Raw genomic sequence first — 14,025 nt, 5'->3', positions numbered from 1 at the left:
AGAATCTCTTTCTCACAAGATATTTTATCGGTTCGAGTGATCTTGAACGCATAAATTCCGCTACAGACCTTGGAGTCTTATTCAACCACAACTTAAACTTCACGGATCACATTGGCATCATAGTTAGTACAGCAAAAGGGGTATTTGCTTTTGTCAAACGTTGGTCAAAGGAATTTGAGGACCCCTATACCTTGAAACACTTATACATTTCCTTGGTTCGTCCAATCCTGTAATACTTCTCATGTGTTTGATCACCTCAATATGCCAAGTATCAGGACCATATCGAATCGGTACAGAAACATTTCCTTTTGTTTGCACTACGTGGTTTAAACACCCATCGTAACCTACCATCTTAAGCGGATAGACTGCTTCTACTGAACCTGCCCTCCTTCAAGGATCGTCGGACCTGCCACGGTGTTATGTCCCTTCACAAACTAATCATTGGACTTGTAAATTCAAGCTACCTTCTCGGTCAAATACAGTTCTCCATCCCTGTAAGGTCAACTCGTCACATTCGACCTATTGCCCTAAATATTTGTACAACTAATTTTGAATTACATTTCGGGGTATATGTTCGCAATATAATGAATTTAACTTTTTGATAATCACTGAATGCTGTGTAAATTTGAATGTAACAAACATCCTAACCCACCTGTCTTTACCACCGCCCACTTGATGTGAGACGGGTACTTTGTTTGCAGTATAAGCCCGCTCCTACTCCTCCTTCAATCTTGGAGCCGTCTGTGTATATGTTGAGGTGTTGAGTCTGGACCTGACCCGTTTTCCCGTCGTCTGGCCCCATGAGCGAGGTTGTTTTTACCTCCGGGCACGTTCTGGGGACCATGTAGTCCGTATTGTTGATCATGCTTCGGCGGATTAAACTATGCCCAAAAATTTGCGTCGTCATGTTACCTGATGCAACTAGGTGTTGTGCTGCCTTTCCTGCAGTCAGTTGAGCGTGGATATTTATCGGGTCGATTCCGAGGATCGTTTCAAGAGCTTTAGTTGGGGTTGACCTCAGAGCCCCCGTTATGCAGACCAGTGCCTGCCGCTGAGTTCTCCCCATGAGCTCAGTGAAGGTCGTCTTTTTAGTGGATTGCCACCATACTCAGGCTCCATACAGCAGAATCGGACGCACCACCGAGACGCACCACCGGTGGCCTTTTTCACCCTTTCCACTACATATGGTCTCCATGCCAGCTTGCAGTACTATGCCGAGGTATTTTACCTGTGTTTTCGGGGTCAGCCTGGTTCCGTCAAGCCTTGGGGGGTGATGTCCGTCTTGTCCGCATTGATACTGAGTCCCACCTTTTCCGCCCACTCACATACCTCCCTGAGTGTTGATTCCATTATGGAGCTGAGGGTCGATAGACAGACTGCCGCAATCCTCTCGAATATATTAATTAGGTCGTCGACCACCAAATTCCATAGGAGAGGCAAGACGACCCAACCGTGTGGTGTGCCCCCTTTACCATGGATGCAGTGCCCCACACTGAATGTACCCTTCTGCAGCTTAGCAGGTTTCTTATCCAAAGGCTTATTGCAGGGTGAGCGTTGGTCGCTTCTAGGCGATCCATTATATAATCCGGTTTGACATTGTTGAATGCTCCGGATATATCTACGAATACTCCAAGCGCAAATTCCTTAATGTGTATCAACGGTTACTACTAACGAGTGTAGAGCCGTTTCCACAGATTTCCCTTTGGTGTAGGCGTGCTGGTTTGATGACATGATGTGTAGATGCAGCAGCTTTTCCAGTGTTTTGAGTAAGAAAGAGATAAGGCATATCGGCCTTCGGGCTTGCGTGACTGCACTTTACCCCTTTTGGGAGGAAGTCAATTCGAGAGGTCCTCCATTGGATTGGGATATAGCCCGTGCTGAGACATGCCGAGCATATTTGATATAGCCATGGGTTGATCCTCACCTGTACTCACCTGTCACCTGTAACATGGATGGAAATATTCCATCAGTCCTGGATCGTTCGGGGGGCGCTCTTCGCCAGTTGCTATGTCCTGATGCGTGCTGGTGTCTAGGACATCCGTGTATCCTGGGAAGTGCGATTGCATAAGTGCTGTTAGGGCCTCTTCACTGCCCTCAGGCCACTGTCCGTCGTCGCATTTTAGCTATGGTAGGTTGCTTCGAAAGCAGCCTCCGGATTCTGGCTGTTTCCAGGACGTTCTCGATGCTGCAGCAGAAGTTTCTCCACGAGCTTATTTGTGCCCTGCGTGCTTCCATCTTCTAATTCCTAAGAAGGATTTTGTATTCCCCGTTGATTGCCTGCCTTTTTTGCGATATTAAAGAATTCTCGGAGGAAATTTCTTTTGAGTGTCGGTTCCCGATTCCACCATGGTGGATTGGTCTTCTTCCTTGTTATTGATGTCGGGCATGATGCGTTATATGCATTCAGTAATTCCTTGGACAGGGTCTCTAGGGAAGTTTCTATGTCTTTCACGGATTTCACTTAGCCCGGGCAAGTCGCGAGTTTCGAGGTAACTGTCTGTGTAAACTTTTCCCAGTTCATGTTCCGGGGGATTCTATGGACAGTTACCTTTGGAGTATTTTTAAAATCATACGTGAACCGAATATACCTATGGTCTGAGAAGGGTGGTGTTTTTATATATCTCCGTTCATAGACCAAAGTACTCTGTCCCTTTACAAGCGTAATATCTAGATCTTTTGACGAAGTAGGAACTACGAAGGTGTGTTCCTCCCCACGTTTGCTATGTATAAGTTAGTAGATAGAATAAAGTCTAAGAGTGACTCACCTCTGTCGTTGATGTCGGAGCTTCCCCACACGCTGTGGTGTGCATTGGCATCTGCACCAATAAGGAGTTGATCATCCTTCGAGCCGAATTCCATCGAGCTGCTCAGCTCGTCTGGTGGCGCCGGTCTGTCGTATGCTATGTAGCAGGAGGCCACTGAGAGGCGCTGCTCCTCGCTTTCTAGCTTCACGGTAGTTAAGTCATCAGAGCTGTAACGAGGCATAAGGTTAGCATAGATACCCTTCCGCACAAGTACGTCGCTTCTGTTCCTGCTTACCGTTGGTGAGTAGAATGTATTGTAGTTTGAGGACCTTAGTCCGGCCACGATATTGCCCGAGGCAATCCATGGCTCTTGAACAAAGGCTTTGTCGACGGGCCCTTGCTCCAGGGCAATCAGGAGCTCCGCCGACGCGAGTCGACTTTTATGGAGATTGAGCTGCAGTACCCTCAGTGTCATGGGTGGCTGGCTCATCTCCGCTTGACGGGTTGGCTATGACAGTCAGGTCACCGCCCTCTTCGTCCACCGAGTCGTCCAGCGCAAGGTCCTGGGCGGCTTCCACGATGACTTCCAGCCCTAGGTCCCTCTCCACCCCGCCTGCCTGCAGGATGTGTGCGCCTTTGTCGTCGGGGTGGCGCTTCTTAAGACGCAGGTATGGATGGGATTAGTTCCCTGTGCACCACCTCTAGCTTGGCCCCTTCCCACAACGCCTCCAGTTGGCAGACCGTTTGCGTCAGCCACTTTCTGGTCGGATCGTCGTTGCACTTTAGGATTTTGACTACATCAGTGACCTTGGCCTTCCTGTTAGGCTTCCTTGCTAGGAGGCGGAGGGCCTGCCTCCTTGGGCCCGCTTTCCGCTCGCTCACCGGAATGTCCTTGGCGGCACTCTCGTGTGAGAGTTGGCAAGCATCTCCTCCACCTTGTTCGCAAATCCGCCCGTCGAGGCCATCGCGGGTTTGCTTGCCAAGTGCAGCCTTCCTTACTCAACCCTTTGCTCTGCCCAGGCTAGCTTTTTCTTCTTCTCGCGGGAGAGGATAGCTTTGTCCTAAATTCGGCTCCTGATCTTGAGGGCTGCCTTGTATTTCGCCTTAGCCTTCATCCCATCGCTTGAACGCTTCGAACCTTCGGTTTAGGCAAGCGGGAATGGCTCTCCGAGCCGAAGTCTACTTCGACAACGGCACCCGTGCGGCTTAACTTAGCCTGAGACGTGGCAGTAGCATTACCACTGAGATGACTGCCATTACTTCCCATCGACGTTTGGGCTGACATCCCAGCCCAGATTTTTTCTTCTTGCCGTCCATAATGGTTTATTTTTTAGGGGAACCACCCACTTCATAGCCACTGATTTAAGGGGTTAAACCAGTTGCCTTAGCTAGACCCTGAACTACCTCGGGCAGGACAAGCGACATTGCATTACCCCGCGCGTGGTAGCGCATTGACCTTGCCCTCGTGGAGGGTTCAGCTAGAGGATTTTCGCTAGCCAATTTCTGACACAGAGAATAGAGATTTTCTAAACCAGAAAGCCACAGCACCTAACACTTCCATGTTATCCGAGCTATCTATTTAGATACATTAACACAAAATTCTCTGCGCGTGTACTTCTTGACCTTCTCACTTCTCGTAAACCCAGACTCGGCTAAGGGTCTTGACAATGTTTCATATAGAATGCTCCTAGCTTTATCTCTATAACAAAAAGAAAAACTGGTATCCCTGCAAAATCAGACTTTAGACAATGGTGGTATTCCAGGTATGTGGCGGTAAATACAAGTTATACCTGTTCTTAAAAAGAACCTTGATTTGTGAATTATAACCAAAAAAAAAACTATCTGCCTTCTAAGTGTAGTTTTTAAGTGCTTAGAAGGTTTAGAAAATTGCGTATAGAAGAGCACATCAATAAAAATAAAATACATCCACTACTGTACTTCTTGACCTTCTCACTTCTCGTAAACCCAGACTCGGCTAAGGGTCTTGACAATGTTTCATATAGAATGCTCCTAGCTTTATCTCTATAACAAAAAGAAAAACTGGTATCCCTGCAAAATCAGACTTTAGACAATGGTGGTATTCCAGGTATGTGGCGGTAAATACAAGTTATACCTGTTCTTAAAAAGAACCTTGATTTGTGAATTATAACCAAAAAAAAAACTATCTGCCTTCTAAGTGTAGTTTTTAAGTGCTTAGAAGGTTTAGAAAATTGCGTATAGAAGAGCACATCAATAAAAATAAAATACATCCACTAAGATCGTATACTTTCAGAAAAAATCACTCATCTGCCCAATGTATTAGCGATGTGATAAATAATGTAGCCAATTTAAAGGCTCGTGGCTTCCGCGTTACCGCAGCTGTTCTAGACCTAAGTAAAGCTTTTAATGGCGTCAAAATCTCTACTTTGAGTAGAAAGCTAGTCCGTCTGGGTTTTGACAAACTCATATTAAATTTCTTGTCAATTTCTTAGTAAAATACTCTTAACTATGGGTAATGCAGTAGTGACAGTAGACAAAGGAGTTAGTCTGGGAAGTTTTTTTTTATTTATAGCTTGCATCGCAGTGAAGGAGACGATTCTGAAGGTATAAATTATATATACTCTTGAACGAGCCGGATCGGACAATTCTATCCTTAAGCTCCCATAGGGGTGCTAAAAAAATATTTTTTTTTTAAATGTAAAAAGAAGTTATATTCGGTGGTTTTTGACATACTTACCTCTAAACCCCTCTAATTAATGTCAAAATAATACATAGACCGCCTTATTTGGTTTTTGGTAAACATACACGGTAGTAAATTGATTTGGAACATTATCTTCCAATTTTTTAAAATAGTTTATAGTTTTCTAAAAATCGCAAGCTCTGTACATTCAATGAACGAACAATGAGTGATTGAACGACCTACAAGGGTATAGAAACTTCAACGTGTTAACTTCCTTTCTTGTTCATTAAATTATCTTATCTTATGTTTAATTAAAAAAAATTTGTTAATTAAAAGCAAAAAAAAATAAATAACAATAAAGAAAGTTAACTTCGGCAAGCCGAAGCTTGTATACCCTTGCAGCTATAATTATTAAATTTAAAAACACAAAAAATGATATTCCCAATAGTAAAAGATAATATGTCAAAAAACACCGAACCTATAATTTGTTTCATATTATTTTCCCATCAATTTTCCGATCGTTCCTATGGCAGCTATATGATATAGTCGTCCGATTTTGATAAAATTAAATTCGAAATTAAGAACTAATTAAAAATGTTATTTCCAAGCGTAGGATGTTATATGTTAAAAAACACCAAAACTATAATTTGTTTCATATTATTTTCCCACCAATTTTCCGATCGTTTCTATGGCAGCTATTTGATATAGTCGTCCGATTTTGATAAAATTAAATTCGAAATTCAGAACTAATTAAAAAATGTTATTTCCAAGCGTAGGAGGTTATACTTGTATGTTGAAAAACACCGAAGCTATAATTTGTTTCATATTATTTTTCCACCAATTTTCCGATCGTTCCTATGGCAGCTATATGATATAGTCGTCCGATTTCGATAAAATTTAATTCGAAATTAAATAAAAATTTAAAAAATGTTATTTCCAAGCTTAGGAGGTTATATGCTAAAAAACACCAAAGATATAATTTTTTTCAATTTTTTTTTCCGATTATTCCTATGGGAGCTTTAAGATATAGTTGTCCGATCCCTGCAAAAGATATAAGACTTTTGGGAAAGTTTCAGCCCGATAGCTTTAAAACTGAGAGACTAGTTTGCGTAGAAACGGACGGACAGTCATGCTGATCAAGAATATATACATATACTTTATGGGGTCGGAAACGTCTCCTTCACTGCGTTGCAAACTTCTGGCTGAAATCAATATACCCTCTACAAGGGTATAAAAATCATAACAAATATTCATAAAAACAAAACAAAAACAAGATAGGAAGTTAACTTCGGCAAGCCGAAGTTTTTATACCCTTGCAGCTATAATTATTAAATTTAAAAATACAAAAAATGATATTCCCAATAGTATAAGATAATATGTCAAAAAACACCGAAGCTATAATTCGTTTCATATTATTTTTCCACCAATTTTCCAATCGTTCCTATGGCAGCTATCAAGCGTCAACAAACAATTTATTTTGATGAATTTAACATAATTATTACTAATTTACACAATTCCTTCAAGAATGAAGGAATTGTGTAAATTATTTGCTGAAAGTAAATTATAAAAATGTCATTATTAGTCATAGCTAAAAATTAAAGACTTTCAAATAGAAATTTGGGGTAAGCACAATATTGCATGTCTAAGCACTATTGCAACATGTACAATTTGTCATCGAAGGCAGCATAATTATAAATATTTTTGCAGGCACCGAATCTGAACGTAATATCGTAATAAAAAAAAGACAGCTCGACTGGGAGTCTAATTTTTACTCCTACATACATATTTAGCTTAAAAAACAATGTTTTAAAAATCAAAAATAAATTGCAGCATCTTTCTCAGCCTAAGCGAAGGCGATTCATAAATGCGTGTAGCTGTTTACAAAAGCAGGTTGATTTACAGCGTTAAGAAGCTAAGTTTCTAATAGCTTTAACATTATTCTTTTGCACATCAAAATAAAAGATGAACTACGACTATAATTTGGGATTTAATATGCCAGCATTTTAGTGCGAGAGCTATAAATAACTAAGTTTAGAGGAACCTGGTCTGAAAGTATTTCTCATCGACGAAGCGACAGAACTCGACCAGGTGCTTGAACTTTTGCACCGTCTGTGCCAGCGCCATGTTGGGCAGCGTGGTGGTGAGGATGCTGAAGAGGTGTCCAAAGGCGATGGCGTTCAGTTCGCAGGGCTGATCGCCGTAGAAGAAGTGCGTTTCGGGCGACTCTTTCAGCTTGTACTCGAGGGTCTCGCAGCACTTGGCCACCTTCTCGATGACGCTGTCGATGTCCAAGTCGTCCCACTGGTAGACCTTAACAAACGCAGAGCGTTCCACCGCTTTCCATAGTTCTGCATGTGGTTGAGGGGACAGGGAAAGACGACGCCGTTCCTGGGAGCGGTCACCTCCTTGTACACGCGCTCATTCTTGAAGCTGATGTACAGCTCCGCCATGGTGAAGATGTTCTCCACCAGGAACACATAGGTGCGCATATCGGCCTTCTCGTCCTCATCCTGCCAGCTGCCAATGGCCAGGTCCTTCTGCTCCACAGCTATATGATATAATCGTCAGCTTTTGACAAAATTAAATTCCAAATTCAGAACTAATTATAAAATGTTATCTCCAAGCGTAGGAGGTTATATGTTAAAGAACACCGAAGCTTTAATTTGTTTCATATTATTTTCCAACCAATTTTACGATCGTTCCTATGGCAGCTATAAGATATAGTCGTCCGACTTTGATAAAATTTAATTGGAAACTAAGAATAAATTAAAAAATGTTATTTCCAAGCGTAGGAGGTTATATGTTAAAAAACACCGAAGCTATAGTTTGTTTCATATTACTATCCCACCGATCTTACGATCGTTCCTATGGCAGCTATATGATATAGTAGTCCGATTTTGATAAAATTTAATTCGAAATTCAAAACTAATTAAAAAATGTAATTTCCAAGCTTAGAAGGTTATATGTTAAAAAACCCCAAAGATATATTTTTATACCCGTTACTCGTAGAGTAAAAGGGTATACTAGATTCGTCGGAAAGTATGTAACAGGCAGAAGGAAGCGTTTCCGACCCCATAAAGTATATATATTCTTGATCAGGATCACTAGCCGAGTCGATCTAGCCATGTCCGTCTGTCCGTCTGTCCGTCTGTCTGTCTGTCCGGATGAACGCTGAGATCTTGGAAACTATGAGAGCTAGGCTATTGAGATTTGGCGAAAAGATTCCTGAGCTTCTTACGCAGCGCAAGTTTGTTTCAGTAGAGTGCCACGCCCACTCTAACGCCCACAAACCGCCCAAAACTGTGGCTTTTACAGTTTTGATGCTAGAGTAAAAATTAAAACTGAAATGTATTGTTCTCATCAATACCTATCGATTATCCCAAAAAAAAGTTTGCCACGCCCACTTTAACGCCCACAAACCGCCCACAAACTTCAAAAAATCGTAAATATGAACGCGGATATCTCGGAAACTATCAAAGATAGAGTATTGGGATTTCAGATTTAGATTCCGTAGCCTTGTACGCAGCGCAAGTTTGTTATGCGAATATGCCACGCCCACTCTAACGCCCACAAACCGCCCAAGCCTGTGGCGCCCACAATTTTTATGCTAGATTAATTTTAACTGAAATGTATTGGTCTCGTCAATGCCTATCGATTGATCCAAAAAAAAATTTGCCACGCCTACCCTAACGCCCACAATGCTTAAATCTGTCTTCCGCCGGTAGGTGGCGCATTTAAATCTCGCTTTGCTGCTTGCATATCTCCATTTCCCTTTGGTCCCTTTAGCTGAGTAACGGGTATCTGATAGTCGAGGTACTCGACTATAGCGTTCTTCCTTGTTTTTTAATTATTTCTTCCGATTATTCCTATGGGAGCCATACGATCTAGTTGTCCGATCCGGCTGGATCCGACTTATATACTACCTACAAAAGATACAAGACTTTTGAGAAAGTTTCAGCCCGATATCTTTAAAACTGAGAGACTAGTTTGCGTAGAAACGGACGCACAGACGACAGGCGGACAGACGGACATGGCTAGATCGACTCGTCTAGTGATGCTGATCAAGAATGTATATACTTTATGGGGTCGGAAACGTCTCCTTCACTGCGTTGCAAACTTCTGACTGAAATCATTATACCCTCTGCAAGGGTATAACAAGAAAGAACGCTATAGTCGAGTACCTGGACTATCAGATATCCGTTACTCAGCTAATGGAACCAAATTGAAATGGATATAAGCAAGCAGCAAAGCGAGATTGAAATGCGCCACGTACCCGTGATCTCAATTAACGGTTATGTGGGCGGTAGACAGATTTAAGCGTTATGTGCGTTAGAGTGGGCGTGGCAAACTTTTTTTTGGATCAATCAATGGGTATTGACGAGACCAATACATTTCAGTTAAAATTTTGTATCTAGCATGATAATTGTGAGCGGGATGATCTTCATACAGCTTAGAATGGTAGTCAGATGTGTTATCCTCTATGCCAAATGGTAAGTAGGCCCTAGGTCGACTAGATTCCACGGTTAAATCAAAGATAATACAGACTTGTAACGAACTGATTATGTGGGTCTCGCTACGAGGTTCGTGCGGCTAGCTCATTAGATTGTGTGTTCGTCCCACCAAATTTATATGACGTGATTGCCCCGTAGATCAGTGAGAAGGCACAAAATTCAAAGGATAACAGTGGGTTTATTTTCGATTTACTTATTACAGCGGGTGGGTGGCGCGGTTGGTGGTCTCGGTGTCGCCTCGCGCTCGCTCCAATGGCTGCTGATGATGCTCGTCCTAGCTCGTCGACGCGTTGACTCGGTGATCGCAGACTCCTTCCTGTATCTCCAGATGCTCATGGTGTCCCTCGGCGCTTGTAGCCGCTTGTCGCGCCTTGGACTCGCGATCCTGCGGGATTGCTTGGCATCCGTGACGTTAGTGCGCTACTCAATGAGTTCTCCGCGGCGGTCATGACGCGGCTGCCGGTGATGTCCACAGATGTCGCTGCCGATGCCCTCTGATCTTCTCCTTATCGTGTTTGCGGCGAGGCTGGATGTATCGTGGCCCCTGGCTCTTGAGGTCTTAGACGATCGCCGTTCCGGGACTTGCTAAACAGTTTGGTTTCTCCAGGACAACGACTCTTGAATGCCTCAACCGGTCGATGGCCCCCACTTTCTGGCTGGTAGTGTGGTTTTCGATCGTATCGCTCGTTTTTCGCGCCAGGTCCTGCTCAGTAGAACAAGGCATACTGGGCTTAGACAGCTTCCCCCTCGAGCTCACGGTTCCTCGTCGCAGGACTCTATTGCTGGACAAATTATGAAACCAAACGCCTTGACTTAGCCGTGTGATGCCCTCTGGACCTTAGCTACTTGTGTCTCAATTCGGAGATTCCTGATGTCCCAATCCCAAACGTCTCGACGTAGCGATCTTGCTCCTTGTAGGCTTCCCACGGCTCTGCTTCCCGCGACTTGACTTGTTGCTGTTGACTTGTGCTGCTGTTTGACTTGGTTCTTTGACTTTGATGACCGGCTGATCTTGACGGATTGACTCCTCGTGATCGACGGATTTAGCTCCCAGAGCTCTGCGGCATCCAAAAACCGTTATTTACGTTTTGCGCACGGCCCGCTGGTGCTTTCCACTCTAGGTCCAAAGTACACGGATCCTGTTTGGCCTCTTCCTATGTCCTGGCACTGTCCTGCTGTCCCTCCTGTGGCATGAGGCACGCAGGCGTGCCGTCCCGCTACTGAGATGTGTCACTTCTTCTCCTGGTCCAAAGTCCACGGCAGAGTCCAAAGTCCAGTGCGTTCCATTATTTCCTTTTGCACACGGCACCCTCACTCTGCCATCGAAGTCTCTTCTCTCTTTTTCTATCTCTCTCTCTCCAAGTCTTGCTCTTCAAACTCTCATTCTTCAACTTCTCTTTTTCCAAGCTCTCTTTCTCCAAATTCTCTTTCTCCAAACTCTCATCTTCGCCATGTCGTTACCACGCGGTAATTCGCCGCGTATCAGGCAGCCGGCAGGCCACCGTGTATAATTGACGCTGCAATTTGTGGGGAGTGATTCCACTTCTCACATTCCCCCCATTCACGGGAAACAAAATAAACTCGTTCCTCCTCTCCGCCTTTAATCCAGTAGTCTTTGAGTTCTTGTGATTCTCTCTATGACTCCCTCGACGCTCCCTCGTTGCTTCCTTGATGTTTCCGCGACGATCACAGCTCTATTCTGAGTTCCACAGCGCCGGGTCTCGATCAAGTTAGTATTCTTTCCCTCTGCGCCTGGCTCGACGAATTTAAACTCTCCCGCGCCGATTCTTCATGTGCTTTCATCTGCTACTCATCGACTATCGATCCACAGCTCGCTGCTCGTTACTGCGTTCTCCTCCTTTTCGTCCATCCACCCACTGGTCCCACTATCCATGTGCGATCGATAGTTTAGCGGCTATCGATAACGATGGCTCTGCCACCTGCTCGTTGCGATGTCTCACCCTTTGCTGATATTTGAAGTATTTTCTTGTGCCAATCGATCGTTATCGTCCAGTGACAATCGACCGCCTACTAATCGCGTGAATTGGCAAAATTGGTTCTGCCAGTAGAGCTGTCGGTTTCTCCTCCGCGCATACTCCCTTCTACGTGGCGTCATCGGTTGACTCTGGCTCGCGCCCGACGGTGAAACCTTTGCATCGTCTTCGGGGTCAGCCAGCGGGGTCTTGTGCCGTATCCTTATGATTGTCCTTTCTGAGTGGCGTATGTATGACTCTCGCCTAGGCTTGACGCATAATCCTGTTGCCTCGCAGTCTGCTCGCAGCCTGGATCAATGTAAAGTCCTGATCGTGTTCTTGTGCCTTATCCTATGTATGTCCGTTCCGCCTTGCGTAATCACGGATGAGTCTGGAAAATGCCCGACGCTAAGTCCTGTTGTCTTCCGGTCTGAAACTCGTACATACTTGGTCGCATCCTTGTGCTGTATCTTTGTGGCCAATGCCCGTCGCTGAATCCTGTTGGCTTGCGGTCTGCATCTGCACTTGGGTTTGTTGTTTAGCTTAAGGTCATCAACGCGGATAGTCTGCTCTTTCTTTGTGTTTTTGTGGCGTACTTTGCAGATCTTGACCGTTCTATTTGCTCGCTCTGTCGGATTTTCATGTGGTGTGTAGGGTGCTGTCTGATACCCATCTCAGACAGAACACTTTTGAATATGCGGCTGAGTGTACCCTGCTCTTATGCGCTCCCTAAACTCTTTTTTAAGCGACTCGGCTGTCGCACTGTGCAGCGGCACTAGTTCCGTCTATTAAGAGAATCTGTCTAGTAGGACCAGCAGTATTTGGTTGCCGTGCTTAGATCGCTGTAGGGGTCCGAAGAAATCTGCGCATACCGTGGCCCACGGTTCCTCTGACACTTGGGATAGCATTTTCAAGCCGCCTGCATTTGATTTGGTTTAAATATCATGAATGTCTCGCATTTCCTCACATGGGCTCGGGCGTCTCTATGCATACCTGGCCAGTAATATCGTGTAATTGTCCTTCGGCTTCCTACGTGTCCCGCCGATAGTGCGTCATGGTTTTCCCTCAACACTGTTTCCCGTAGCGACTTTGGGACTGTGGACTATGTGGAATATTTTTATAAGGAAACATAGTCCGGATACTTCTGCGGCTGGGTCCTTACCTTTTCGCACATGTCCTTGATCCAGCAGAAACCGTGACGCTATGGGCACCGTCGTCTCTTTTAAGCCTCGAAGTGTTTCTTGTTCACAAAGCGTCGGCCACTTCGTTTAGCTGACCCTTTATGTACGCTATCTTGAAATCGTACTGTTGTAACTCCAGTGCCCATCTGGCGATTCATCCTGAAGGGCTTTCGATGCTATTGACCCACTGTAAAGCCATATGGTCGGTTACTACCTTAAAGTGGTAACCTTCTTTCTATTCCTTCACTAGTCATTCGATGTCACTAGTCGAGTCGAGTAGGAGTTTACTTTTCGCCCTTGTCGGTTTCTTGGATCAGTTTTGCTCCGATGCCGTAGCCTCTGGCGTCTGTTTGTAGGGTGAAAGTTCTGGTGAAGTCCGGGCATGCTAGTACCTTGTCTGCAACGAGTTTTGCCTCAAACGCTCCGGTGTCCATTCCCACTTACTGCCTTTGCGTAGGAAGTCATTAAGGGGTCTGACGATTCTTAAAAAATCTGGTACAAATCGGCGGTACTACGATGCTACTCCCAGGTATTGCCGTAGTTTATTGACGTTCGAGGTTTTAGTTTAGCGATGTCCCAGGTATAGAAGTTCCTTTTTAAAAAATGTGAATTTTTCAGGATTCAGCCTCAGGTTTGCTTCCCTTAGACGACGGAACACTTTTCTCAGGTTTTCCTTGTGTTCTTCTAGCGTGCGTCCAATCACTATAAGTCATCCTAGAAGGCGGACGCGTGAGGTGACGTTTCGGGGACAATTACTTGGTCCAAAACCCAAACGGCATTACCCTTCCATGGAATAAACCTTTGCCTGGCACTGTTAAATCCGTGTGTTGCCTGCTGATTTCTTCCAGTGGGATCTGCCACTATGATGTACCGCGCTTCCCTCAGTTGGTCCAGGATGTAGTTAATGCGGGGCATTGGCATCCTTTACTGTAGTATGCATGTATCATTGTAGCGAGT

General features: G+C 44.5%; 1 protein-coding gene and 1 pseudogene across 6 annotated transcripts in view; one reads left to right on the top strand and one right to left on the bottom strand.

The window, feature by feature from the left end:
* Positions 1-14,025, top strand: part of LOC119562480 (breast cancer anti-estrogen resistance protein 3) — a 275,573-nt gene that overhangs the window by 62,207 nt on the left and 199,341 nt on the right. The gene's annotated exons all lie outside the window — the stretch shown is intronic.
* Positions 7,372-10,250, bottom strand: LOC119562483 (annotated as a pseudogene).

Source organism: Drosophila subpulchrella, unplaced genomic scaffold, assembly GCF_014743375.2.
Source record: "Drosophila subpulchrella strain 33 F10 #4 breed RU33 unplaced genomic scaffold, RU_Dsub_v1.1 Primary Assembly Seq51, whole genome shotgun sequence".
In the NCBI taxonomy this organism is placed as follows: Eukaryota; Metazoa; Arthropoda; class Insecta; order Diptera; family Drosophilidae; genus Drosophila; species Drosophila subpulchrella.
The sequence above is the reverse complement of the archived record's forward strand: the minus strand, read 5'-3'. Positions and strand labels throughout refer to the sequence as shown.